The sequence below is a fragment of the Mus musculus genome, chromosome X, assembly GCF_000001635.26.
Source record: "Mus musculus strain C57BL/6J chromosome X, GRCm38.p6 C57BL/6J".
Classification (NCBI taxonomy): domain Eukaryota; kingdom Metazoa; phylum Chordata; class Mammalia; order Rodentia; family Muridae; genus Mus; species Mus musculus.
In genome coordinates, this window is record NC_000086.7 from 7,977,328 (window position 1) to 7,996,991 (window position 19,664).

Here is a 19,664-nt window from a genome sequence, read left to right on the forward strand (position 1 = left end):
TCACAACCATCAGTAACCCTAAATCTGGGGTATCCGACACCTTCTTTTTGCCTCTATAGACACTGGATAAGCACGGACTACGCAGACATGTATGCAGGTGAAATACTCCCAGACAGAAAATACATCTAAAAATGCTTGGGGTGGGGAGGAGTCTAGACAGGGTTTCTCTCTCTGTATAGCCCTGGCTGTCCTGGACTCACTTTGTAGACCAGGCTGGCCACAAACTCAGAGATCTGCCCCTCTTTGCTTCCCAAGTGTTAAGAAAAACAGGTTTCTTGGGCTGGTTCCTTTCCCCTATCCACCAACCCCTTTTCTTCAATTAAATGAAAAGGCAAAGCTGAAAGCCAAAGAGAAGGCAAAGACCAGGAAAAGGAATAAGACAAGCAAAGTGGTATCTGGGGTCTCCTACCCATGGAGTCCCTTCTTGGCCCCATCCTTTACCTTTTGCGAAGGGCTTCACTCCCAGGAATGTAGGTGCTGCATACTTCCTCTCTAGCTGTTCTCCGTCGTGTGCCTAGTAGAAGCCATCAAAGTCAAACATGGCGCAGAGGTCTCCAGGAGAGGCCCAAGAGCCATCATGAGGGGTGTAATGGAGGAGAGCGGGGTGAGGGAGGCATCCTAGAAGGCAGGCTACTAGTCTATGCATGACCCGGTTGCTGAGCAGACTCGCATTCATACCTCAAACCAACTTCATACTTGTGACTGACTGGTGATGGTATTTCTCAGAACCACATGAGCTCGGAAGAGGCTTCTGGGTAGCACACACCCTTCAGCGGCAGTGTATAGGAGGTGGGGGCAGACAGATCTTTGTGAGTTCCAGGTGTAAAATTTCTAAGACGTAAACAGTGAGTTTAAGATCAGCCTGGGCTATGCCATAGAAACACAGCAGGGGAGCCGGGCGGTGGTGGCGCATGCCTTTAATACCAGCACTCAGGAAGCAGAGGCAGGCGGATTTCTGAGTTCGAGGCCAGCCTGGTCTACAGAGTGAGTTCCAGGACAGCCAGGGCTATACAGAGAAACCCTGTCTCGAAAAACCAAAAAAAAAAAAAAAAAGAAACACAGCAGGGAAATTCTCAGAATTACGCCCCAAGAGGAAACAGCCTCCTTTTATAACAGTTAAATTTCCCAGCTTTGTGTCCATGGGCCATTTGTTTGGAATTATATATGAATAGGTAGTGGCAACCACTGCCTTCTTAGGGAGATTTACAACACTATTTGCCGCCCTTAATTCTGGCCATTAGGGCAAGGCTCCAAGGGTCTGTTAGAGTTAGGCTTTATATAAGACATGGCAAGTCAGGGGCAGGAGAGATGGCTCAGTGGTTAAGAGCCACCGTACTCATCTTACAGAGGACCTGAATTTGATTCCCAGCATTTTAATATTGATTTAACTTGTATGAGAATGCTTTGCCTATACTACACATAAGTATGTATACTGTGTTTAAGGTCTGTGCCCTCAAAAGTCAGAAGTCACTGGGTTCCTTAGAAATGGAGGTACAAGCCGGGCGTGGTGGCACACGCTTTTAATCCCAGCACTTGGGAGGCAGAGGCAGGTGGATTTCTGAGTTCGAGGCCAGCCTGGTCTACAGAGTGAGTTCCAGGACAGCCAGGGCTACACAGAGAAACCCTGTCTTGAAAAAAAAAAAAAAGAAAGAAAGAAATGGAGGTACAGATGGTTGTGAGGCCCTATATGGGTAGTGGGTCCTCTGCAAGAGCAACAGGTGCTCTGAACTCCTGGGTCAGCTCTTATTCCCATAAAGAAACCAATCTTTAAAAAAGAAAAAAAAAGACATCACACTTAAGTCACTGAGCCAGGCTTCAAGCAATCGGGTTGATTAGTGAGTGAGTAACAGATTCTGCTTTTTTAAATTTTCTTTTTAATTTTTAGCCTCTTGTCTCTAAAATAGGGACTGCCCTGAGTTGGCTGGCCCTATTAGAAGGTCCACTGATATCTTCTGGACTCAAGCTGAGCACAGAGAGTGAGGGCCAAGATACTGGCTGTCTTTTGAGCCCGTTTATCATTTTCGACTTTGGCCTTTAAGCTGTGGAAAACCAAGGTCAATCCCACTATTCTTGAAGTGGGAGAATTGGGCTTCACTTGGAACTTTGTCATTTCTTTGTGTCAGAGATACTTTGACCTAGAAAGACCTGAGGGCGGGGAAGGTTAGAGAGATGGCTCAGCAGTTAGGAGCACTGACTGCTCTTCCAGAGGTCCTGAGTTCAACTCCCAGCAACCACATGGTGGCTCACAACCATCTGTAATGGGATCTGATCCCCTCTTCTGGTGCATCTGAAGATAGTAACAGTGTACTCATATACATTAAATAAATAAATAAATAAATCTTAAAGAAAAAAAGACCTGAGGATGGTTGCTCCTATGTTGAGCCCATTTCCCTGGTAGTTCTATACCATAGCTCTCTCTTAAAAAAAAGATTTTATTTATTAATGTATATGTGTACACTATAACTGTCCTCAGACATACCAGATGAGGTGAGGGCATTGGATCCCATTACAGATGGTTGTGAGCCACCATGTGGTTGCTGGGATTTGAACTCAGGACCTCTGGAAGAGCAGTCAGTGCTCTCAACTGCTGAGCCATCTCTCCAGCCCCCATAGCTCTCATTTGAAAACACTCATTTTTAGTTTAAAAAAATGTATTCTTTTGAGCAAATTTTGTAGGTTGGCAGAATTTTAGATTAATTAGCAACACATCCTAAGAAGAATCAGGAAAGGAGATGGATGGGTCGAGCCTTCTTGCAGGTGAGTTTGGACATTTGACAAAATTTAGCTATATTTTACTTTTTTGTTGCTTTTTTGTTTTTCGAGACAGGGTTTCTCTGTATAGCTCTGGCTGTCTTGGAACTCACTTTGTAGACCAGGCTGGCCTCGAACTCAGAAAGCCACCTGCCCCTGCCTCCCGAGTGCTAGGATTAAAGGCGTGTGCCACCACGCCCAGCCTATATTTTACTTTTTTGTGGTACTGCACACTAAACCTGTAATGGCTCTGGCAGAAATGAAGCTATTCTACAGAGATTGTGTCTTTTAGTCTGATGATCAGAGTGTTGAAACAATGGGCCCCCTAAAATGATAATTTCCCCAGAAATCTCATTCAAAAGGACACCAGGCATAAGGGGAACTTGTCTCCTGTCTCCCAGAAAGAGATTTGCAGTAGTGAGTGGTCAGACAACCTTATAGGATGAACTGAAGACAGATAATGCTGGGTGGGTGGGGCACAGCCTTCACCTGGACTGCTTAGATATACACAGCCTTGACCCTCATTTAAGCTTTCAGGATTCCAAAGACAGAGCTGAGAAATTTGTTAGACAACAACGTCCCTCTTCCCAGTGTGGTCACATTGAATAAATCTCCCTTTTCTGCTTTCAGCATTTGGGGGTGATGGGGTGCTGTTGAAATAAGGTCTCCATGTAATTCTGGACTGGCCTGGAATTTGGTATGTAGATCAGGCTGGCCTTGAATTTACAGAGATCCTCCTGCCTCTGCCTCCCAAGTATTGGCACCATCCCTGGCCTCCCCAAGTGCTGGGATAAAAGGCAGGCGCCACCATGCCCAGCTTGCTTTCAACTTTTTTTTGTTGTTGTTTTTTTCGAGACAGGGTTTCTCTGTGTAGCCCTGGCTGTCCTGGAACTTACTTTGTAGACCAGGCTGGCTTCAAACTCAGAAATCCACCTGCCTCTGCCTCCCGAGTGCTGGGATTAAAGGCGTGCACCACCACGCCCGGCTGCTTTCAACTTTTAATTTGGCTCCTTTAATTGGCTTATTGAAGATGGGTGTCTGGACCTGACTTGGGGCACAGGTTGTGAACCCCAAGTTTGGTGACAAAATGGCATTCATGGAGGTGTAAAGACACGTTTCGGGGGCTGGAGTGATGACTCAGCGGGTAAGAGCACTGACTGCTGCTCAGAAGGTCCTGAGTTCAAATCCCAGCAGCTACATGGTGGCTCACAACCATCCATAATGAATTCTGATGCCCTCTTCTGGGGTGTCTGAAGACAGCTACAGCTTAGTTATATATAATAAATAAATAAATCTTTAAAAAAATCATAAGACACATTTCAGGGGTGTCTACTAATACTGTGATGACCCCAGGGAGAGAAGAAAGGACAAATGGAAGTTTCCAGATTTACTGGAGTCATTTCCTCCAGGGACATTACGCTCTTTCCCCTTAGCCAGCATTGGCTGCTTCGTACTCGACTCAGTGAAGCAGGCAAATGAGTTTGGACTTTGTCTTAGATTCTGCACAAATCTGACCTTTGGTAAGTCTCTCACCGACCAGCTTTTGCCTGCCTTTTTGCCTTTGGGATCTTTGGAGCAATTTGGAGTTCTTTTGATTCATTCCCTGCTGCCATTTGGTGAATGATTTTGTTTTGGATACTCTTGTGTCGAAGACTATTGGGTTACGGTTATTGTAACGTAGAGAATGGTGGCAAAGCAGAGAGCTCTCAAAAGTATTGGGGACCTGAGCAGAATTCAAAGTCAAGGACCACAAAGATAGGGTCCTGTGATTGGAAGCTTCAGGGAGGCACGTTCTGTTTCCTGTCAGCTGGAGGAGAGAAGGTGGCTTGGGTTTCTAAATTTACAAGTGTCTTAAAGAGACAGGCCCATAAAGTTGATTAGGGCATGTGTCATATAACAGGACAGGTTTGAGTGCTCTTGAGTCACTTGTGGTTCGGTGGAACCATTTGGAATAGGTAGGTCTCAATACCATGGTTTATATAACCAGGAAAGTATTCTCTGTACTAGTTTGGTAGCCTATTGAGACTCAAAGCTGATTGATCTTTTATAAATAATTCCGAAGACAGCAATGGGGTGGGAGACAACAATCCCTGTCCTTGGAGCTTGTGAAGAAAACCCTGGCCACTTCGGTTTTGCTTTATGCTCTAAACTCGCTGTGCCCTGCTAAGCGTGATTGGCATGCTCTGTTCATGTGAGTGTGCTTTGGTTCATTTTGTCCTACACAGAAGCAATTGATTCTGTATCTATTCCTTAAAGCTAAAATCCAAGGATTTAGAAAACACGGCGGGGCTGGAGAGATGGCTCAGTGGTTAAGAGCACTGGCTTGCTCTGCCAGAGGTCCTGGGTTCGATTCCCAGCACCCACATGGCAGCTCACAACTGTCTGTAACTCCAGCTCTAAGGGATCTGGCACTCAGACATACATGGAGGCAAAACACCAATGCACATAAATAATTTTTTTTTAAGAAAAGGAAAATGTTCCGGGCAGTGGTGGCACACACCTTTAATCCCAGCACTTGGGAGGCAGGTGGATTTCTGAGTTCGAGGCCAGCCTGGTCTACAGAGTAAGTTCCAGGACAGCCAGGGCTACACAGAGAAACCCTGTCTCGAAAAAACCAAAAACAAAAACAAAGAAAAGGAAAATGTAAAGAAAAGGTAATTCATTTCTAGACTTCACCTGGGTAAGCTTATTTAACATGAATTAAAATATTATTTTGTTTTGGCTTGTTTTTGAGACAGAGTTGGCCTAGAACTTGCTATGTAGACCAGATTAGCCTTGAAATTACAAAGATCCACCCACTTTGGCTTCTGAAGTACAGGCATCAAAGATGTGTGCCACCACATGTGGCAGAAACATAAATTTTAAGCTTCCCTTGTAAAATGATTTGGGCTTGGTGCTTTCAAATATTAATTATGAAGATAGGTTGAAGAATAATCTGATTACAACATTTATGAAAGACAACCTAAAGAGAGCTAACATATTTTTATTGAGTGTCCACAATATCTGAACAGTGGTTACTAGAGAAACTTAAAGTGTACAGCAAGAAGATTAACTTCAGGGTTGACCTGTACCAACAGATGTTTTGCCTTAGTTTATTTCAAATGTATTGACAATGTTGAGAGGACTAACTTTCACTTTGAAAGAATTACTCAGAGACAATAAACCATTTGTAAATAATGTGCTTTAGTATCTAAATGTGTTGCTAGTGTTCTCTAGCCCTGGCTCTTAATCTGTCTGATACGGGGATATGACAACAAGGCTCAGAAGGAAATCCAAGGACCAATTAGTATGGGAAAAAGAAAAAGAGAGGTGAGGGCTCCAAAGCAGGGTTCTTATTGGTCCCTGCAGGAGATGGGCTTATGGAGTCCTGGCCTGGGAAAATGAAGTTAGAAACCATATGCAGCCCCAGTTCCCGAAGTGGGTGTGATAGTCTCAAGGGTTTTTATGGTGAGAATAGATGGGGGGATGTTCCATGTTTTCATGAGTTGTTCTTTCTCCAGTGACCGTTCCTCCAAGGCTGTGATTTGCTCTGTCTGTCGTGGAATATCTTCAAGCCTAGCAAAATCGTGTGTCTGGAAACATACTGAAGTTAGGGCACCAGGACAGGAAAAGCTTAGTTTGCACATCAGTAATGGTGGCAGGCAAGTCGGTGGGGGAAGCCTGCGGCCTGATGACACCTCACTTTTAAAAAGTTGGTTTTCTCCTTTATAAATGGTAGTCTGATTTGTTCCAATAAAAACTATGTCGTTCACAAATGTGGAATGTTAGATCATGTTCACTGGATTACTATGCTCAGCACTGATATTTATAGGGAAGTTGTCCTTGTGATGTAGCTGAGAGTGTCATTGCTAAGTCCATTTGATAGCTTGCATTTTATTTTCTGACTTTTTTTTTTTTTTGGTTTTTCGAGACAGGGTTTCTCTGTATAGCCCTGGCTGTCCTGGAACTCACTCTGTAGACCAGGCTGGCCTCAAACTCAGAAATCCGCTTGCCTCTGCCTCCCAAGTTCTGGGATTAGAGGCTATTTTCTGACTTTTAAAAAAAGATGTATTTATTTACTTTATGGATATGAGTACATTGTAGCTGTACAGATGGTTGTGAGCCACCATGTGGTTGCTGGGATTTGAACTCAGAACCTTTGGAAGAGCAGTCAGTGCTCTTAACCGCTGAGCCATCTCTCCAGCTCCAGACCTTTTTTTGATAGAAAATGAGCTGCCTTCTACATCTTCTCCTGTGCATCTTTCTGTTTTGTTCAAATGGTTATGTTTCTGTGGAGTACTGGGACTCGGTGTTTGGAAAGCTTGGTGTTACAATAGACTACACTTCCTGCCAAGCATCTCATCATGTATTGAAAATTGTGGGGCTGGAAAGATGGCTCAGAGGTTAAGAGCACTGACTGCTCTTCCAGAGGTCCTGAGTTCAAATCCCAGCAACCACATGGTGGCTCACAACCATCTGTAATGGGACCCAATGCTTACTTCTGGTGTGTCTGAAGACAGTGTACTCACATACATAAAATAAGTAAATAAATCTTAAAAGAAAAAAAAAAGAAAGAACCTCGTTATGCTGCCAGGTGGCAGTGGCAGTGGTGGCAGCGCACACATTTAATCCCAGCACTTGGGAGGCAGAGGCAAGCAGATCGTGTCCGAGGCCAGTCTGGTCTACAGAGGGAGTCCAGGACAGCCAGGGCTACAGAGAAACCGTGTCCTGGAAAAAAGAAATCTGCGATGCTGTCTCTTTTTCCTTTTCTTCCATTCTGCTTGTTAAGATCCCACAGGAGCTATGTATATATATTATAGCAGGTCTTACTAAAAACCCAGACCGGCTGTGCTTGGCTAATGCAGCTCCCAACTGCAGTGCTCCCCCGAAGGAGGTTACACGAGGCTGCTTTTGAAAAGGCAACAAATGGGAGGCCCTCCATGGGTTCTTATCATTTTGAGGGAGAGAGAGCCCTACAGGTGAGCAAGGGTGAACGCGGCCTAAATAGCCCAGTTTAAATTGAATGTAAGCTTTCGTGTAAAACCCAGTTTCTGCGATAGCTTTTTCTGTGCTCCCTACTATCTACTTCTGATCGCTCTTCCCTTAGAATTAACATCTCAATATTTTAATTAAGTACTGATTTAAAACCAGTTAATTGGTTTTAAAATGTGGAGCGTGTCTGCCGTCTGGAGTTTACATCTAACTATGTGTGTGATTCTAGAGACCACAGTCAAGCTACTTTAGAAAGTTTTCATTTTTCCAAACCCTGTAATTCTTGCTATTAGAAGAACAGCTCCTTTGCCTTAGTTATTTAGCTCTTAGGTGCTAGGGGATAGATGAGGGTGGCTGTTTTGAAAAGAGTCTCTGCTTTCTGTGGTGTTTATCGATTGGAAACAATATGTACTGCATCCCATACATGACTGCCTGCTACCTTCTGAAAGGGATTGTTTTGTTCTATATGGTAAACCTAAAACAACATTTTATTTTTTGTTAAAAAAGACTTTTTTTTTTTTGGTTTTTCGAGACAGGGTTTCCCTATAGCCCTGGCTGTCCTGGAACTCACTCTGTAGACCAGGCTGGCCTCCGACTCAGAAATCCACCTGTCTCTGCCTCCCAAGTGCTGGGATTAAAGGCATGCGCCACCCCGCTCGGCTAAAAAAGACTTTTTAAAAAAAATATGTTCTGCTGTTTGTGTTTCAAACCTGTTGGCTGCTTAGAAAATTGTCTTAAAGTACAGCTTCATTTAAGGATCCGTTTGTGTTATGGTCTTTGAATGACTGCTTTGAAATCAACTGTTTTGAGTTGACTGTGGCACATATAATATCCTATGGATCTGACTCGACACATGTGGAGATGTGTATCTAAACTGGGCCCTCTAGTCACTGGCTCCTGAAACCAACTGCACTTGGCTTAAATTGGATGAGAATGCCCAGCCAGTAAGTGGCTCTTAACCACTGAGCCAGCTCTCCAGCCCCAACTAGTGTTTGTGTACTGTGTTATAGTTACTGGTTGCGAAATACCTGCTAACTCTGTTTTTTTTTTTTTAAGATTTATTTATTTATTATATGTAAGTACACTCTAGGTGTCTTCAGACACTCCAGAAGAGGGCATCAGATCTTGTTACAGATGGTTGTGAGCCACCATGTGGTTGCTGGGATTTGAACTCAGGACCTTCAGAAGAGCAGTCAGTGCTCTTAACCACTGAGCTATCTCTCCAGCCCACTAACTCTGTTTTGCAGAGCCTTATAAGTGAACTGTCTGTTAACGTTCTACAGAAGTCAGGCTTTTGACAAATGAACCCGAACAGCATTTTTGAGACACCAGGACATTAGCCACAGGACAAGTGAATGGACCTCAGGTGTACCTGACCTCGGAGCCAATCCCTCTATATCCCAGTTGTTTAAATCAGGCCTGAAAGGCTGACTAGTTCTAGCTCCTGACATCTGTCATTTACGCTCCCAAAGCGGTTCAAAGCAGACCAACCAGAAGGAGTCTTTGCCTGGCATCATGGGACTTTGGAAAGCAAACCACCAGATGGTCAATTAGCAATGTCTTCAGAAAATATTTGTTCAGAGATGGGGGGTAGAGAGATGGTCAGACTGAAAATAAAGTCACAGTAGGCATGGTAGCACTTGCCTGGGAAGCTGACACAAGCAGATCCCAAATTTGAGGCCAGTGTAGACCTCCTGATGGGAGCCTGTCTCAAGCCAGTGAAATGGAGTTGCTTGTCCCACCCCTTCCAACAGTAACTAAGAGCCATGGAAAATGATTCTTAGGTGTGGTACCCCACACTATATTGTAGCTGCCATCCCTACGGTCACTGTATTTATCCTTTTGTTTCAGACATAGACACCATGTGCCAGCTCAGAATTGGGACTGGTCTGGTAGAATTGGGACTGGTCTGGTAGAATTGAAGCTATTCGAAGGAAGCACTTGTATTGAGGTCTTTATCCCTCTTCCCAATGTGGCCTGATTGACTAAATCACTTTTTTTTGCTTTTCACTTTTTGGGTTTTGTTTTGTTTTGTTTTGTTTTGTTTTTTCGAGACAGGGTTTCTCTGTATAGCCCTGGCTGTCCTGGAACTCACTTTGCAGACCAGGCTGGCCTCAAACTCAGAAATCCGCCTGCCTCTGCCTCCAGAGTGCTGGGATTAAAGGCGTGCGCCACCACGCCCGGCTCTGCTTTTCACTTTTAATTTGCCTCTTTTAAATAGCTTATTGACAACAGATGGCCACACCTGAGTTGGGGTACATGATGTGATTCCCCCAGATTTAATAATAGACCTATGGCCTTGCACATGCTAGGCAAGTGATCTATCAACTGAGCTGTACCCCTAGCCCAAAGCTTTTTACACTTTCTTTACTCCTTTTCTCCTTTTTTTTCTCTTTTGAGACAGAACCATACACTACAGGCCAGCCTAAGCTGGCCTCCAACTTCTGGTGATCCTCTCGTGTCAGACTTGGGGGTGCGTGTGCTTGACTCATGGATATAAGCTGCCACATCTTGCTGCAGGCCAGATTTTAAGTGTGAGAAGTATACAAATGGCACCTGACTGGGGCATGATGGTATATTGGAGGTAGAGGCAGGAGAACCAGGAGTTCAAGGCCAGTTTTGACTATGTGGTGAGTTTTAGTCAAGCTTGATCTACATAGCAAGTTCTGGATCAGCCAGTACTATGTAACACAACCCTGTCTCATAAAACAAAACAAGGAGCTGGAGAGATGGTTTAGCTGAGGGATCTGGCTTCCAAGGGCCTGTACTCATGTCTACAATGCTCCTACACAGATATATATATATATATATATATATATATATATATATATATATATATATATATATACTCAAATAATTAAGTATGGACACATAATTAAAAATAAAACAAGCCGATAATCCTGAATTTTACTAAATATACAGCAGAAATGTCAGATGGTTTAGTAATGATGTGTTTAAGGTTTTCACACAATGCATCATGTTTAGAGAATATTATTGACTGCCTTAATGTATTAAACCTACACACTTTTAACACACAAACTTTTGCCTAACACTTGGAAAAACTTAGACACATATCCTAATTTAGCCTCAAGATGTGTATGTGCGTGTATATATGTGTAGCAACAGATATGTAGAATTTCAAATATCCCAGAACACCTAAGTCAGTAGTTGTTTACTTAACCATAGTTGTAAAGGAATTAGTCTCAGAACTTTACAATAATTATGTACTTGAATAAATGTTTTACTTTAGTTTTATTTTTTTAATTAATTAACATTTTGGAGACAGGAGCTCTCTGTGTAGCCATGGCTGTCCTGGAGCTTACTAAGTAGACCAGACTAGCCTTGAAGTCACAGAGATTCTCCTGCCTCTGCCTCCCAAGCACTGGGACTAAAGGCACATGCCACTGCACTCAACTGACTTTGGTTTTTAAAAGATAACTTTTTTCTTTGTGTGCCTGTGTGTCAGTGTGTCAGTGTGTCTGTGTGCCTGTGTGTCCGTGTGTCTGTGTGTCTGTGTGTGTAGGCCAGAAGTGAGAACTAGATCCCCTTGAACGCAGGCTGCAGAGGCATTGTGAGCTGCCTGATGTGGGACTTAACAGGGTGTACCACCACACCCCATAACCTTGACTTTCATAAGACTCCACTCCCTAGTCATCAAGAGCATAGTGGTACAGACATATTGTCTACCTATCATGCCAGCAAGTAGAAGGATGGGGACAGAATCCCTGGAACAGGGTGGCAGGTGAGACTAGTCCAAATCGACAGGCTCCAGGTTCCCTGAGAACCTGCCTCAGTAAAGTGGAAAATGATTGGCGAAGACATTCAACATCAGTTTTGGCCTTCCATGTGAACACACTGACACGTTCACGGGCATCTGAATACACATGAGTATGCACAAGGAAAGCATCGGAAATCAGGCACCCTGGCTCATGCCTGTTATCCTGGTATTTGGGAGGCTGAGACAAGAAGATTACTTTGAGTTCAAGGCCAGGCTAAAGTGGGAAGCTCTCAAAACAACAGTGTCAGGAGGTGAGGGTGCACGCTTTTAATTCCCACCTTTTCATTCCAGGCAGAGGCGGAGGTGGCAGGTCCCTGTGAGTTCAAGGCCAAGGCCCATCTATAGAGTTCCAAGATTGTTGGGGCTACACAGAGAAACCTGGTCTCAAAAACAAATAAACAAACAAATACCAAAACCCACCACAAACACAAGAAAACTAATCAGGCAGAGCAACCTGAAACAAGCAATTATCTTGACAAAACACAAAATCATGTTAGTTTTTTGAGACGAGGGTTTCGGCTGTATACCAGGCTGACCTCAACTGTGCAGCCTTCCTGCTTCAGCCTCAGTACTGAGACTGGGCCTGTAGATATCCAGCACTGCACCCAGCTAAAAACCTTTGTATATATACTTTTTTTTAAAAAAATTTATTTTGAGACAGAATATCTTTTTGTAGCCGTGGCTGTCCTGGAATTTGCTCTGTAGACCAGGCTGACTTTGAACTCAAGAGATGTGCCTGCCTCTGACTCCTGAGGGCTGGAATTAAAGATGGCCATCGTGTCCAGCTTGAATCTTTGTTTGATTCAAGCCAACCTTTTGTAAATGTCTCTAAAAGAGGATCAAATCTTTAAAAAAAACCTTACTGTGTAACATATGTAGCAGAAGATGGCCTAGTCGGCCATCATTGGGAAGAGAGGCCCCTTGGTATTGCAAATTTTATATGCCCCAGTACAGGGGAATGCCAGTGCCAAGAAGCGGGAGTGGGCAGATAGGGGAGGAGGGTGGAGGGAACTTTTGGGATAGCATTTTAAATGTATATAAAGAAAATATCTAGTAAAATAAGAAAAGAAAAAAAAAGGAGAAAAAAAAAAAGAAAAGAAAAAAATCCCAGCACTTGGAAGGCAGAGGCAGGTGAATTTCTGAGTTCGAGGCCAGCCTGGTCTACAGAGTGAGTTCCAGGACAGCCAGGGCTATACAGAGAAACCCTGTCTCGAAAAAAAACAAACAAAAAACCCAACAAAACAAAACAAAACCCCAACAACTTAAGTCTCGCAAACCGAAAGGCAACTGGATGTGGTAGTGCACTCCTGGAATTCCAGCACTTTGGAAGTAGAGGCAGAAGGATCAGGAGTTCAAGGCTGGGAGATGGATTAGTGGGTGAGACTACTTGCTGTACAAGCAAGAGGGCCTGAGTTCAAATCTCCACACCGACAGATGTGCATGTCTGTGTTTGTCTGTGCACGGCTGTATCCTCCGTGCTGCAAGATGGAGACAGGTGGAGCCTCGGAGTCTGTTCAATCAATCAGCCGAGCCAAAATGTCAGGGAGAGATCCTGTCTCAAGGCAAGAAGGCAATTGAGTGTCTTCCTCCAGCATGCGCATACATGCATACAGACTCGTAAGTGTGCATGCTCGCATGTATACAGCACACATACATATAGTACCCATACACACCTACAAACAACTTCAAAGATACTACCATATAGCATGAACTACCCGAAGGGAAACTTACAGATTTACACTGTAAATTGTGTGTAACTTACGGTGAAGCAGCTATACCTACTACTAGCAGCTTGGCTTTAAAATGACCTTCCCCCCCCTTGAATGATGACTGTATATTAACTTGCAGTAGCAGAGAGAACCACTTGGAGTACATGGAATTTTTGTTTGTTTGCTTTTCTTTGTATTTGTTTTGTTGTTTTGATTTTTCTTTCTTTTCTTTTCTTTTTTTTTTTTTTTCTTCAAAGAACTGCTCTATTGATACTGTGAAGCTGGTTTGGCTGCCCACGCAGGTGGTCCTGTAGAAAATACCTAGGAGCTATGGCAGCCCCGGCTAGGCACAGTCGTCACTGCCACAGCGGAAGGACACAAGAAACCCTGATGAGAATGCAGTCTGGTGCCGGGCGTGGTGGCACACGCCTTCAATCCCAGCACTCGGGAGGCAGAGGCAGGCGGATTTCTGAGTTCGAGGCCAGCCTGGTCTACAAAGTGAGTTCCAGGACAGCCAGGGCTACACAGAGAAACCCTGTCTCGAAAAACCAAAAAAATAAAAAAAAGAAAAAAAAAGAATGCAGTCTGGGGGTGGGCAGGGATGTGCAGACCCACACTGGCTGGGACTTCCCTCTGTTGCTCTGGCTGTCCTGGAACTTGCTTGGTAGATCAGGCTGGCCTCGAACACCTGCCTCTGACTCCAGAGGGCTAGGATTAAACCTATGCACCACCATGCTGGCTTGATTTTTGTTGTTGTTGTGGTTTAGTTTGGTTTTTAACAAAAGAGGAAAATGACAATTCTAGACGGAGAGAGCCTCTATCTTCATCCCCTGTTTAAAAGAATTACCTTTCTCCGTGTTGCCTTTAGGATGAGCAAGGCTCTTTATATGTGATGTCAACTTCAATTCCTGGGATGGTGCGATGCTCCAGCCCCATTATTGCGTTGCAGATCATCTCACCATGAGGCCACGAGGGGCCTTTGGTTCAGGTTGCCCTGTGGTTGCACCTGACTGGAAAGGTCAGGGCATTCCCATTGCTAATAACCCTCCATGGAACAAAAGGTGCACTGATTGGGCCTCAGAGACTGTAGGCAATTTCTAAGCTTTAGTGAAGGCTTTTTGGTGGGATAACTTTGAGACACACATAGATTAAGGAAGATAAAGCCGGGAATGTTTTAGCCAACCTTTTATCTTGGTTAGCTTCCTCTGTCTTGCCTTTATTAGTAAATACTCTAAAGAGTTCATTAACCAGGCTTCCTCTAGAAGTTTAATGCCCTGTCCTAATTTGTAATTTTCTTCTGATGTTTGCAGCCTGTTGTTAGGCAGTAGAATCCACAGTAACGAGGCCTTTCTTGTCTGCTGAGTTGGGGTCTATATTGGTGTCTTTTTAAAGCTTCATCCGTATGCCTAAACTAGGAGGAGATTGTACCCTTCTTTTTCCTGAGTGATTTCTTGGGCTTTGCATTACTTCTTTGGAATGTTTCCAGGGCCTGACATGGTTATAGTCTTCGTAACTTTGCTAGTGTACAATGCATTATCATACAGAAGAATGCTATAAAGTCCAGGAATGAGCGCGTCCTCGAACATGAGCTCTCTTGTCTCATGTAACTGTAAAGAGAATCCGACACAACAGGCTGTGGGTAGCTTATTAGATGAAGGGATGGGCCTTCAGGAACCAATGTGAGCTCTAATGTGCAAGAAATCCAGCTCCTAACACAGCAAAGTGTGTCCTAGAAAGACAAGGGAGGGGAGAGCATTCTCCAGGCTGTGTAGCCAGAGGCAGCAAGGGGAGCAACTGGAGTTCTTTCTCACCTGGGTTGCCTGAGAAGGGGATCACAGGAAAAAAACCCAGAGGGTGCATAATGAAGCCCAGTCATCCAGGAGACTTCTAAAAACCCCTTCCACATGGCAGGACGCATGAATCACTTGTTTGCCATGATTTTCACCCAGGATGGCCTGGCCTCTCAAGGACCTTCTGGGCCTCTCAACTTGACCGTGGTGTAGCTATGGAGACTTCATGGTCTATTTGTCGCCCAGATTGCGAGGAGGGGCAAAGTCCTGTTTCCCCAATGTGAACTGTCACTAGAGGCTAGTTAGAGAAGGGAGAGACATGGGAGAAGGGAGAGGGATGAGCAGAAAGGAGAGGGCAGGTGACAGCTCAGTCCTCAGCAGAAGAAAAGGCCCCGGGCAGCTGGCTGTGGATGGTGTCTCACAACCCATGGCAACTGCTGAGGCACAACACTCATTTAACACTTCGATCTTCCAACTTAAAGACAGTAGAAATGAAATAAAGCCAGACAGGAAGAAGGAGCAAGCAGAGAACGGAGAGCATGTGAACTGCAGGGAAGGAGGCGGGCTCAGGGAGACAGGAGGGAGGAGCTAAGAGAGGAGTGAGTGCTAAGAGATACCAGGCCAGTTTCACACAGGACCATCAGTGATCAGCCCACTGGTTTCTTTTTTTAAGAATTGTTATTATCAGGGTTTTTGTTTGTTTGTTTGTTTGTTTGTTTGTTTTGTTTTTCCAAGACAGGGCTACTCTGTATAACACCCCCTGGCTGACCTGGAACTCATTCTGTAAACCAGGCTGGCCTTGAGCTCAGAGTTCCTCTTGCCTCTGTCTCCTGAATGGGGGTGGGGTGGGGGTGGGGCTTAAAGGCCTGAGCCACCACCACCACCCAGCTCGGCTTTTTTAATGTGTCTGAGTGCTTTGGCTGGGTGCCATGGAGGCCAGAAGAGAGTGTCGGATCCCTGGAACTGGAGTTAAGGATGGTTGGGAGCCACTATGTAGATGCTGGGAACTGAACCAGAGACTTCCGCACAAATAGTGCTCTGAAGGCTGGGCTCTCTTGCTCCTCCCTCCATCGCTTTACTGTCACTTTACTGAATGTGCCAGGCCTCAAGAGGCAGAGGTGGCCCACAGTAGTTAGGGAAATGCATGCAGGCTGTGCAGGCATGGTGGTGCGAGCCTTTAATCTCAGAACTCTACATTGCAGACACAGGCAGATATCTGCAAGTTACAGATAAGACTTGGCTCCAAGGTTCGTTCGTTCCAGGACAGGCAGGGCCACACAGAGAAGACCCTGTCTTTAAAAAGTGTGTGAAAGTTAACGTGCGGGTGGACAGTGTGGCTGCTGGAGGGAAGACTCCGCCACTAAGAGGCACTTACTGCTCTTATAGAGGACCTGACTTTAGTTCCCAGCACCCACATAAGGTGGCCTGTCACTCCAGTTCCAGGGAATCGACCTCAACCTCTCTTGTCTGGCCTCAGTGGACACACACACACACACACACACACACACACACACACACGGTGGTTTGAATAACAATGGCCCAGCCAGGCAGTGGTGGTGCACACCTTTAATCCCAGTACTCAGGAGGCAGAGGCAGGCTGATTCCTGAATTCAGGCCAGCCTGGTCTACCTACAGTTTGAGTTCTAGGACAGCCAGGGCTATACAGAGAAACCCTGTCTTGAAAACTAAAAAAAAAAAAAAAAAAAAAAAAAAAGAATGGCCCATAGGCTCATCTATTTGAATACTTAGCCATCAAGGGGTAGGGCACTATTTGAGAAGGATTAGGAGGAGTAGCCTTGTTGGAGGACCTGTGTCAACTGGGGCTGGGCTGGGCTTTGAAGCTTCAAAAGCTCATGTGTCTCTTTTTGCCTTATGGATCAGGATATCAAGGTCTCAGATAGTGCCCCAACTCCTGTCTGCCTTCTGCTATGCTTCCACAATGATAATGGACTCAGCCTCTGAAACTATAGGCAGGCCCCTGATTAAATACTTTCTTTTATAATTGTCTTGGTCATTATCTTAGGGTTTCATTGCTGTGATCAGACACCATGACCAAGGCAACTCTTATAGTGACAACATTTAATTGGGACTGCCTTACAGGTTCAGAGGTTCAGTCCATTATCATCATGGTGGGAGCATGACAGCTTCCAGGCAGGCATGGTGCAGGAGGAGCTGAGAGTTCTACATCTTCATCTGAAGGCTGCTAAGAGAATACTGGCTTCCAGGCAGCTAGGATGAGGGTCTTAAGCCAACTCCCACAGTGACACATCTACTCCAACAAGGCTACACCTTCTAATAATGTCATTCCCTGGGCCAAGCATACTCAAACCATCATGGTCATGGTGTCTCTTCATAGCAGTAGGACAGTAACCAAGACTGTGTGTGTGTGTCTGTCTGTCTGTCTGTCTGTCTGTCTCTGTGTGTCTGTGTGTAGTGTGTGTGGTAAGTCTGTACATTTTCATGTGAGTATGGGCACATATATATGTATGTAAAATTCAAAAGACAGCCCCCATGTGAATCCTTGCCTTCTACCTTGTTCAAGACAGGCTGTTGTGTATGCTAGGTTAGCCTAGGCATGAGCTTGTGACCGTCTTGCTGCGGGAACACTGGGACTACAGATCCCTGCTACCATGCTTGGCTTTCTGTGCTCTCTGGGGATTTGAACCTAGGCCCTCATGCTTGTGCAGGAGGTGTTTAACTATCTCCCTAGCCCCTGTTTGGAGAAGTTCTTTTTCTTTAGTTTTGCAATTTAGAAATCTTTTGGCAAGGAGTCGGGGGGGGGCAGTTAGAGAGATAGCTCAGCAGTTAAAAGTGCTGACTGCTCTTCCAGAGGACCTGAGTTTAATTCCCAGCATCCACATGGCAGCTCACAACTGTCATAACTTCAGGTTCAGGGCTTCTGACACCCTCACACAGACATACAAGCAGGCAAAACACCAATGCACATAAAAAAAATAAGTTATTTATTTTAAAAAGCATCTTTTTTAGTTATTTTATTGGTCTTTCTATCCTGCCTGGGGTAAAATGAAATCACAAAATTATTTTTATTTGTATTTCTCTACTCACCAGAGATGATGAACATTTTTTGTGATGTTTCTTAGATATTTTTAATTCTTTTGAGAATTTTGTTTAGATCCAAAGCCTGTTTTTTGAATGGGTCATCTATTTTGTTTTGTTTTCTTTTTGATTCCTTGGTTTTTTTTTTTTTATTTTGTTGGGTTTTTTTTAGTTCTTTATATATCTTGGATATTAATTTTCTGTTAGATGGCAAAGATTCTCTCCCATTATGTGGGCTTCCTCTTCATCTGGTTATTTCTTTAGCTGTGTAGAAGTTTTTGAGGTTCCACTTGTCCATAATTCTTGGGCAAATGGCATCATATTGAGAAGGTCCTACACCTGTATTGTACAATATACTGTGGGGAGGGTACTGTTGTCTTCTAGCAGTCTCAGGGTTTTTTTGTTTTGTTTTGTTTTTCCTGGAACTCACTTTGTGGACCAGGCTGGCCTCGAACTCAGAAATCTGCCTGCCTCTGCCTCCTGAGTGCTGGGATTAAAAGGCATGCGCCACCACACCCAGCTTCAGTCTCAGGTTTTACATGTAGGTTTTTGAGGCACATGGAGTTAGGTTTTTGGTGTTTTGTTTGTTTTTTGTTTGTTTGTTTGTTTTTGGTTTTTTTCTGAGACAGGGTTTCTCTGTATAGCCCTGGCTGTCCTGGAGCTCACTTTGTAGACCAGGCTGGCCTGGAACTCAAATTCTCCTGCCTCTGCCTCTGCCTCCCGAGTGCTGGGATTAAAGGTGTGCACCACCATGCCCGGCTGGAGTTAGGTTTTTTACAGAATGATAGATATGGACTCTAATTTCATTCTTCTACTGATGGACACCCTATATTTTTTATCACAGCATTATTTGTTGAAGATGCTGTCTTTTAATCAATGTATGGTTTTGACATGTTGAAGATGCTGTTTTTACTCCAATGTATGTTTTTCATATATTTATGAAATATTAGATGGCTACAATTACACATAGTCATGTTTGTATCTATTGTGTTCCATTGGCCTACATGTCTGTTTTTTGCCAGTACCACATTGTTTTCATTGCTATGGCTCTGTTAACATGTCTTGATCTGAAGTGGTAATATATTCTCCCAGCACATTTCTCTTTGCTCTCAATTATTTTGGCTATTTGAAGTCTTGTGATTCCAGATGAACTTTAAGGTTTTTTTTCCTATTTCTATGAAGAATGAGATGAAGATTCGGATTGGGATTGTAATAAATCTATAAATGCTTTTGATAGGATGGTTATTTTCACAATATTAATTGTTCCAATCCATGAACATGGGATGTCTTTGCATTTTCTAGTGTCTTTGTCTCGATTTTCTGAGGTATGTTTTCATTGTGGAGCTCCTTCACTTCCTTGTTTAGATTTAATCCTAGATATTTGATTTTCTCTGAGACTGTTATGAATGGGAGTTTATACATGATCTTTTTTCTCTGTAGGTTTGTTGTTTAGATGTAGAAAGCTATTGATTTGTGTGAGCTGATTTTGTACACTGCTAATTGCTGAAATTGTTGATTGTTTCTGGAAGTTTTATGGTAGGATTTTTTGGTTCCCTTATATATAATACTGTGTCATCTGTAAATAGGGACACTCTGACTTCTTTCCCC

The 19,664-nt window shown here is 44.0% G+C and overlaps 1 long non-coding RNA gene across 1 annotated transcript in view; it reads left to right on the forward strand.

The window, feature by feature from the left end:
* Nucleotides 1-19,664, forward strand: part of Gm39488 — an 84,831-nt gene that overhangs the window by 29,183 nt on the left and 35,984 nt on the right. The gene's annotated exons all lie outside the window — the stretch shown is intronic.